Here is an 8,423-nt window from a genome sequence, read left to right as displayed (position 1 = left end):
CTAATGAAGGTTTGCTTAAGGGTCTCATTCTTATAGGCAAAGAACATTTCATACTCTCTTTTCAAAGAAATTATCTTGTTCTGCCTAACCTCATCCATGCCTACATAAGTAACATCTAGATAGTCTAACATAAGCTTAGCATCCAGTTTTCCCTTAATCAGTTTGAACAGGTGATTAGGTAAAGTTATAGCTAACAGAGTTCTGATCTTAGGGTCAAGTCCAACACGACGTTTGTCCTCAGCATCCCATTTGGCTGGAGTGAGAACAACCTCTCTGCCAGGAATGGTAGGAGTGTCAGCAGTGGCTGGAATGCTATCAATGGTTTCAGTTGGGACAAATGGACCATCTGTGGCAATACCAGGCATAAGTGGGTCAATAGACTCCAGGTGAAGCATGAACCTTGCCTTCCAAGTTTCATACTCATCTTCATCAAATTTGGGTGGTCTATTGGATGAGCCATTTTCAAGGTAAGCTGTATTTGAGTATGCATCCATGAGAGAATTTAGATCTAAGATATTAAATTATCAAGACAAATGCTCTGATACCAGTTGTTGGTCCCTTAATTAACAACATGAGTATTGTAGGGTGGGTGGGGAGGAGGGGGGGGGGGGGGTGAATACAATTTCTTTTAATTAACTAACCAATTAAACATAGTTTAGTATTCAAGCATATAATTTAAATAGAGTCATAGGTAATTTTTCACATGTTATTCTTTATTGATTAAATCATAAATAATTACAACTATCCTTGGCGGAATGATAGTTGGTTGATACAGATTTACCTAAGTATAGCTATGAGGATAAACTAAAAGCTATCACACGTTTTGGACTCTAAATAATAAAACCCACACCACTAGTTGTTACAATAGTGGATACAACAATTTATAGTAGTCCTATTAACCGTGTAATAGTTCTATTATCCACTGGTACATAGGATGTCTGTACTTGTGGGGACAACTGCATCAGAAAGCGTGCTTTCCTCTTTCCTCTTTAGTAGCTATTTACAGTAACACCCTAATTTGGTTTGGCACCACTATTCGTTTAAACAAATAGAATGTTGTGTTCCCTAGGCATTAACAAAGTATTGCACATGTCTGCACATACGTTAAACTTCTGCATTCCCACGTGGTCTTGTAAGGTCACTTGTCAGCCGCCGACGCGTGTCCTTTCCTGTTCAACCTTGTCTTTGACTTCTATTGAATGGTACAATTGATGTAGACCACTCAGGAAACCACCATGCTTGTAATGGAGCATGGCTGTCTTGTGTTGTATACTGCTTACCAGGTTTACTGGTTCTTCTTATGCTGAGTCACTTGATATTCTTGAATTGCTGGGTACTCATCCTGTGCTGATTTGAAGAATACCCTCTACCTTGTGCTGGTAGACTAGGCAGCATACTAAACACTTGACACATCAATATTTGCTGTCTATACATAAACAAACTTGTGCTGGCTGCACATAATATTTTAGTGCAAATAAATTACAGTTTTGTCATAATTAAATACTTAATTATTTTGGGGACTTAACAAAAACACCCACACGAAGAGTCATTAAGCTGAAACCATCATTTTTACCATATCCACGAACCAAAGTCTTCAATATTCATCATTTTATACCCGAAAAGAACAAGATATCGTGAGTAATATTATATATAAATGGAGCGATATTAGTTCATTACATTCAGGGATTCTTTTTGTGTGTTTCAGTCCCAGGTAGTTAAAGCGTAGTGTAAAAGAGATGACGAGCCAGCCAGAGGTTTCAAAGGAAATTCCAGCACGAACCCAAGCGCCACAGGTGTACAAAGCTGCGGATACACGAACAAGTAGCGGCACAAGTGTTTTGTCAACAGGTGAAATGTCCCGTTCATATTGATTATAAACGTTCCATATTAATTGATTTTGTTGCGAGGTTTTGACCTCTATATGAGACGTTTTTCAAAGACTGCATTCGATTTTAGAACAAACCATAACCTTTAAAATATTATGACGATTATCAAATAATGATAATCTAAAATATAGCGTTTTTCACACAACCATTACATAATGGTTTACAATAATATTACACATCAACATAAGTCTTCGAATGCAGTTTTTAAACAATATTATACAAGCATGGAATCCAAATCTTGTCCTTAATTTAGTATGCAACAGCGGAAGCTCTTAATAATCTCCTAAGAATAAACATGCTTAAAACGTCAACAAAAATGTTGGTGAGTAATAAGTTTAACCTACATATTATCAAATCATAATAATAGACCACAAGATTTCATTTTAATAACACATCTCATATCAGGAATTTCGCAAACTGCATAGAGATAAAAATCATTCATATGTTGAACACCTGGTAACCGACCTTAACAAGATGCATATAGAATATCCCCATCATTCCGGGACTCTCATCGGATATGATAAATCGAAGTACTAAAGCATCTGTAACTCGGATGAGGCTTGTTGGGCCAAATAGATCTATCTTTAGGATTCGCGTCAATTAGAGGCCATTTCCCTAATTCTTAGGCTACCAAGCTAAAAAGGGGCAAATTCGGTTCGATAATCCAACAAAGAAAGTATTTTCGATTACTTGTGTCTACTTTGTAAAACATTTATAAAATCTCATGTATTCTCATCCCAAAAAAATAATAGATTTTAAAAGTAGGACTATAACTCACTTTCACAGATTTTTACTTCGTCGGGAAGTAAGACTTGGCCACTGGTCGATTCACGAACCTATAACAAATATGTACATATATATCAAAGTATGTTCAAAATATATTTACAACATTTTTAATACGTTTTTAATGTTTTAAGTTTATTAAGTCAGCTGTCCTTGTTAGTAACCTACAACTAGTTGTCCATAGTTAGATGTACAGAAATAAATCGATATATATTATCTTGGATCAATCCATAACCCAGTGTATACATGTCTCAGGTTAGATCACAACTCAAAGTATATATATTTTTGGAATCAACCTCAACCCCGTATAGCTAACTCCAACATTACTGCATATAGAGTGTCTATGGTTGTTCCAAATAATGTATATACATGGGTCGATATGATATGTCAAAACATTTGCATACGTGTCTATGGTATCCCAAGATTACATAATATATTAGAATACATGTAATACAATATAAGTTAGCTAGGATATGATTAATATAGATTTGTTACCAATTTTCACGTGGCTACAACAAGAAAAATTATCCAATCTTGTTTTACCCATAACTTCTTCGTTTTAAATCCGTTTTGAGTGTTTCAAGTTGTTATGGTTTCATATTGAACTTAAGTTTATGAATCTAAACAGAAAAAGTATAAGTTTATAGTCAGAAATACAGGTTACAAGTCATTTTTGTAAAGGTAGTCATTTCAGTCGAAAGAACGACGTCTAGATGACCATTTTGGAAAACATACTTCTACTTTGAGTTTAACCATGATTTTTGGATATAGTTTCATGTTCATAAGAAAAATCATTTTCCCAGAAGAACAACTTTTAAATCCAAGTTTATCATAGTTTTAATTAACTAACCCAAAACAGCCCGCGGTGTTACTACGACGGCGTATATCCGGTTTTACGGTGTTTTTCGTGTTTCCCGGTTTTAAATCATTAAGTTAGCATATCATATAGATATAGAACATGTGTTTATTTGATTTTAAAAGTCAAGTTAGAAGGATTAACTTTTGTTTGCGAACAAGTTTAGAATTAACTAAACTATGTTCTAGTGATTTCAAGTTTAAACCTTCGAATAAGGAAGTTTTATATATATGAATCGAATGATGTTATGAATATCATTACTACCTCAAGTTTAGTAGGTAAACCTACTGGAAGTGACAAGAAATTATCTATCTTCAAAGGATCTTGGATGGCTTGAAAGTTCTTGAAGCAGAATCATGACACGAAAACAAGTTCAAGTAAGATTATCACTCGAATTAAGATAGTTATAGTTATAGGAATTGAGTCAAAGTTTGTATATGAGTATTACCTTGATTTAGAATGATATCTTACTGTAAATAAAAAGGATTTCTTGAGGTTGGATGATCACTTTACAAGATTGGAAGTGAGCTAGTAAACTTGAAAGTATTCTTAATTTTATGAAACTAGAACTTGTAGAATTTATGAAGAACACTTAGAACTTGAAGATAGAACATGAGGGAGATCACTTAGATGAAGAAAATTGAAGAATTAAAGTGTTTTTAGGTGTTTTTGGTCGTTGGTATATGAATTAGATATAAAGAATGTGTAATTTTGTTTACATGTAAATAAGTCATGAATGATTACTAATATTTTTGTAATTTTATGAGATATTTCATGCTAGTTGCCAAATGATGGTTCCCACATGTGTTAGGTGACTCATATGGGCTACTAAGAGCTGATCATTGGAGTGTATATACCAATAGTACATACATCTAAAAGCTGTGTATTGTATGAGTACGAATACGGGTGCATACGAGTAGAATTGTTGATGAAACTGAACGAGGATGTAATTGTAAGCATTTTTGTTAAGTAGAAGTAATTTGATAAGTGTCTTTAAGTCTTCCAAAAGTGTATGAATACATATTAAAACACTACATGTATATACATTTTAACTGAGTCGTTAAGTCATCGTTAGTCGTTACATGTAAATGTTGTTTTGAAACCTTTAGGTTAACGATCTTGTTAAATGTTGTTAACCCAATATTTATTATATCTAAAGAGATGTTAAATTATTAAATTATCATGATATTATGATATATTAATATATCTTAGTATGATATATATACAGTTAAATGTTGTTACAACGATAATCGTTACATATATGCCTTGTTTTGAAATTCTTAAGTTAGTAGTCTTGTTTTACATATGTAGTTCATTGTTAACACACTTAATGATATACTTAATTATCATTTTATCATGTTAAACATAGTGTATCAATATCTTAATATGATTCATATGTATTTAGTAAGGCGTTGTTATAACGATAATCGTTATATATATCGTTTCGAGTTTCTTAATTCAATAAACTCAATTTTATGTATATAACTCATTGTTAAGATACCTAATGAGATACTTACTTATCAAAATATCATGTTAACTATATATATAATCATATATATGTCATCATATAGTTTTTACAAGTTTTAACGTTCGTGAATCACCGGCCAACTTGGGTGGTCAATTGTCTACATGAAACTCATTTCAAATAATCAAGTCTTAACAAGTTTGATTACTTAACGTGTTGGAAAAATTTTATCATGCAAATATAGTTTTCGATTAATATATAATCATGGAAAAGTTCGGGACACTACAGTACCTACTCGTTAAATAAATTTCGTCCCGAAATTTTAAGCTGTTGAAGGTGTTGACGCATCTTCTGGAAATAGATGAGGGTATTTCAGCTTCATCTGATCTTCATGCTCCCAAGTGAATTCAGGTTCTCTACGAGCATTCCATCGAACCTTAATAATTGGTATCTTGTTTTGCTTAAGTCTTTTAACCTCACGATCCATTATTTCGACGGGTTCTTCAATGAATTGTAGTTTTTCGTTAATTATAATCTCGTCTAATGGAATGGTGAGATCTTATTTAGAAAAACATTTCTTCAAATTCGAGACATGAAAAGTATTATGTACCCTGGCGAGTTGTTGCGGTAAGTCAAGTCGGTAAGCTACTGGTCCGACACGATCTATAATCTTGAATGGTCCAATGTACCTTAGATTTAGTTTCCCCCGTTTACCAAATCGAACAACGCCTTTCCAAGGTGAAACCTTAAGCATGACCATCTCTCCAATCCCAAATTCTATTTCTTTTCTTTTAATGTCTGCATAGCTCTTTTGCCGACTTTGGGCAGTTTTCAATCGTTGTTGAATTTGGATGATCTTCTCGGTAGTTTCTTGAATTATCTACGGACCCGTATTCTGTCTATCCCTCACTTCACTCTAACAAATCGGAGACCTACACTTTCTACCATAAAGTGCTTCAAACGGCGCCATCTCAATACTCGAATGGGAACTGTTGTTGTAGGAAAATTCTGCTAACGATAGGTGTCGATCCCAGCTGTTTCCGAAATCGATAACACATGCTCGTAGCATGTCTTCAAGGGTCTGTATCTTCCTTTCACTTTGCCCATCAGTTTGTGGATGATAAGCAGTACTCATGTCTAGATGAGTCCCCAATGCTTGTTGCAATGTCTGCCAAAATCTTGAAACAAATCTGCCATCCCTATCTGAGATAAGAGAGATTGGTATTCCATGTCTGGAGACAACTTCCTTCAAGTATAATCACGCCAACTTCTCCATTTTATCATCTTCTCTCATTGGCAGAAAGTGTGCTGACTTGGTAAGACGATCGACTATTACCCAAATTGTATCATAACCACTTGCAGTCCTTGGTAATTTAGTAATGAAATCCATGGTAATATTTTCCCATTTTCATTCTGGGATTTCGGGTTGTTGAAGTAGACCTGATGGTTTCTGATGTTCAGCTTTGACCTTAGAACACGTCAAATATTCTCCTATGTATCTAGCAATATCAGCTTTCATACCTGGCCACCAAAAGTGTTTCTTGAGATCTTTGTACATCTTTCCCGCTCTGGGATGTATTGAATATCTGGTTTTATGTGCTTCCTTAAGTACATTTTCTCTCACATCTTCAAACTTTGGTACCCAAATTCTTTCAGCCCTATACCGGGTTCCGTCTTCCCGAATATTAAGATGTTTCTCCGATCCTTTGGGTATTTCATTCTTCAACTTTTGTAACAACCCAAACCAACCCTCGACCAAACCCCGTGAAAATACAAACAAAAAAAAAATTGCTGTACAGTGACCCCGCGCGCCGCGCCCCCTATCTAGCGCGCAACGCCAAAACGGCCTGTCCCCGGGCTTTTTAAATGCGAAAAAGATAGACTCGTTCCCGACACTTTCAGACGAAACGATTTTTACAACACATTAATATAAGTAAAACTAACATGATTAATTAATTAAAATGAGTTTTACATCGCGGGGCCCACATATGCCCAAAATACCCCTTTTAATACAAAATACAACTTCGACCCAATGAGTTTAAGTTCCAACAAACTACGAGCATGATGTTGGGAATAAACTACCCAATCCTAGGTCGAATCCAAGCAAGCATCAAAATGGGAAAATCATCTAATCCCTAGCATACCCTTGCCACGTCCGCCTTCGAACCTAAAAATGTAAACAACGAGAGGGTAAGCTAATGCTTAGTGAATGCAATACTTATACGCATACATACATAATCCAATTACTTGCATACACCTACACAACAACACAATAACATTAGCAAACCGCAATAACAAATAAACGATTAATCGTACGTACAACAAGTCAACATCATTAGCATAGAGATCTCAACAATAATACATGCCAAAAACGAATACGTACAATGCTAATAAAATTACACATCCCAATTTACCCAATGTCGACATTCGACTCGATGGTGGCCGACGAAGAGTAGTAGGTTAAAATCGTTAACTACTCACCACCCATCGCACACGTAAGTGGCCAACGAAGAGTAGTAGGTCAAAATCGTTAACTACTCACCACTTCGCACCATGAGGCCGACGAAAAGTGCAACCGAAATGTTAACACTTACCTCAATCACAAGGATGGCCGACGAAAAGCGGAACTGCTTACCATCCCACGATAAGTGGCCAACGAAGAGCGAACCCCTAAACGGTTAACACTCACCACTTACCCAAACACACATGTGGCCGACGAAGAGCGATAGGTCAAACGTTAATCACTCGCCACAAACTAAATATACACATGTGACCGACGAAGAGTGATAGGTCAAACATTAACCACTCGTCACATATCCAAACGCACACATGTAGCCGACGAAGAGTGATAGGTCAAACATTAACCACTCGCTACATATCCAAAACGAATATAGCCAACGAAGAGCTATCCATGCGGATATCACTCACTATATTTTTCCCAACTCAAATGTGGTCCACGAAAAGTGAATCCTAACGGATATCACTTACCACCCCGCACACAAGCAACCAAATTATATACATAAGCGTATAAATATTCCACTCACCTTGAACACTTGAAGAACGTATCCGCGATCTTACTTCTTCCACCGACTTCACGCAAATCACCTACGCAAAGTTTCAATGCAAATAAGCTACACGAAATGCTTATCCGACTCAAACAACACTTATGTTCTTCTAGAACATCCTATTGACCAACTTTGACCAAAGACCATTTTTCGCTCGAAAACCTTCATAATCACAAATGACTTATGATTATGCCTCAACAACATCATTTGAACATGTTTTGGTCATTCGATCACTCATTTAAACACATTACCCGCCCATTTGGTCCTAAAGTGTGTTTTACACCCTAATATGCATAAAACGATACTCACAAGTCCAAAACTCATGACATCACTTCCCGCGTTCCCGAAATAGCTAATCTTAACTCTTT

The sequence above is a fragment of the Rutidosis leptorrhynchoides genome, chromosome 10 (assembly GCF_046630445.1).
Source record: "Rutidosis leptorrhynchoides isolate AG116_Rl617_1_P2 chromosome 10, CSIRO_AGI_Rlap_v1, whole genome shotgun sequence".
Classification (NCBI taxonomy): Eukaryota; Viridiplantae; Streptophyta; class Magnoliopsida; order Asterales; family Asteraceae; genus Rutidosis; species Rutidosis leptorrhynchoides.
Note: the sequence above shows the minus strand (reverse complement) of the source record.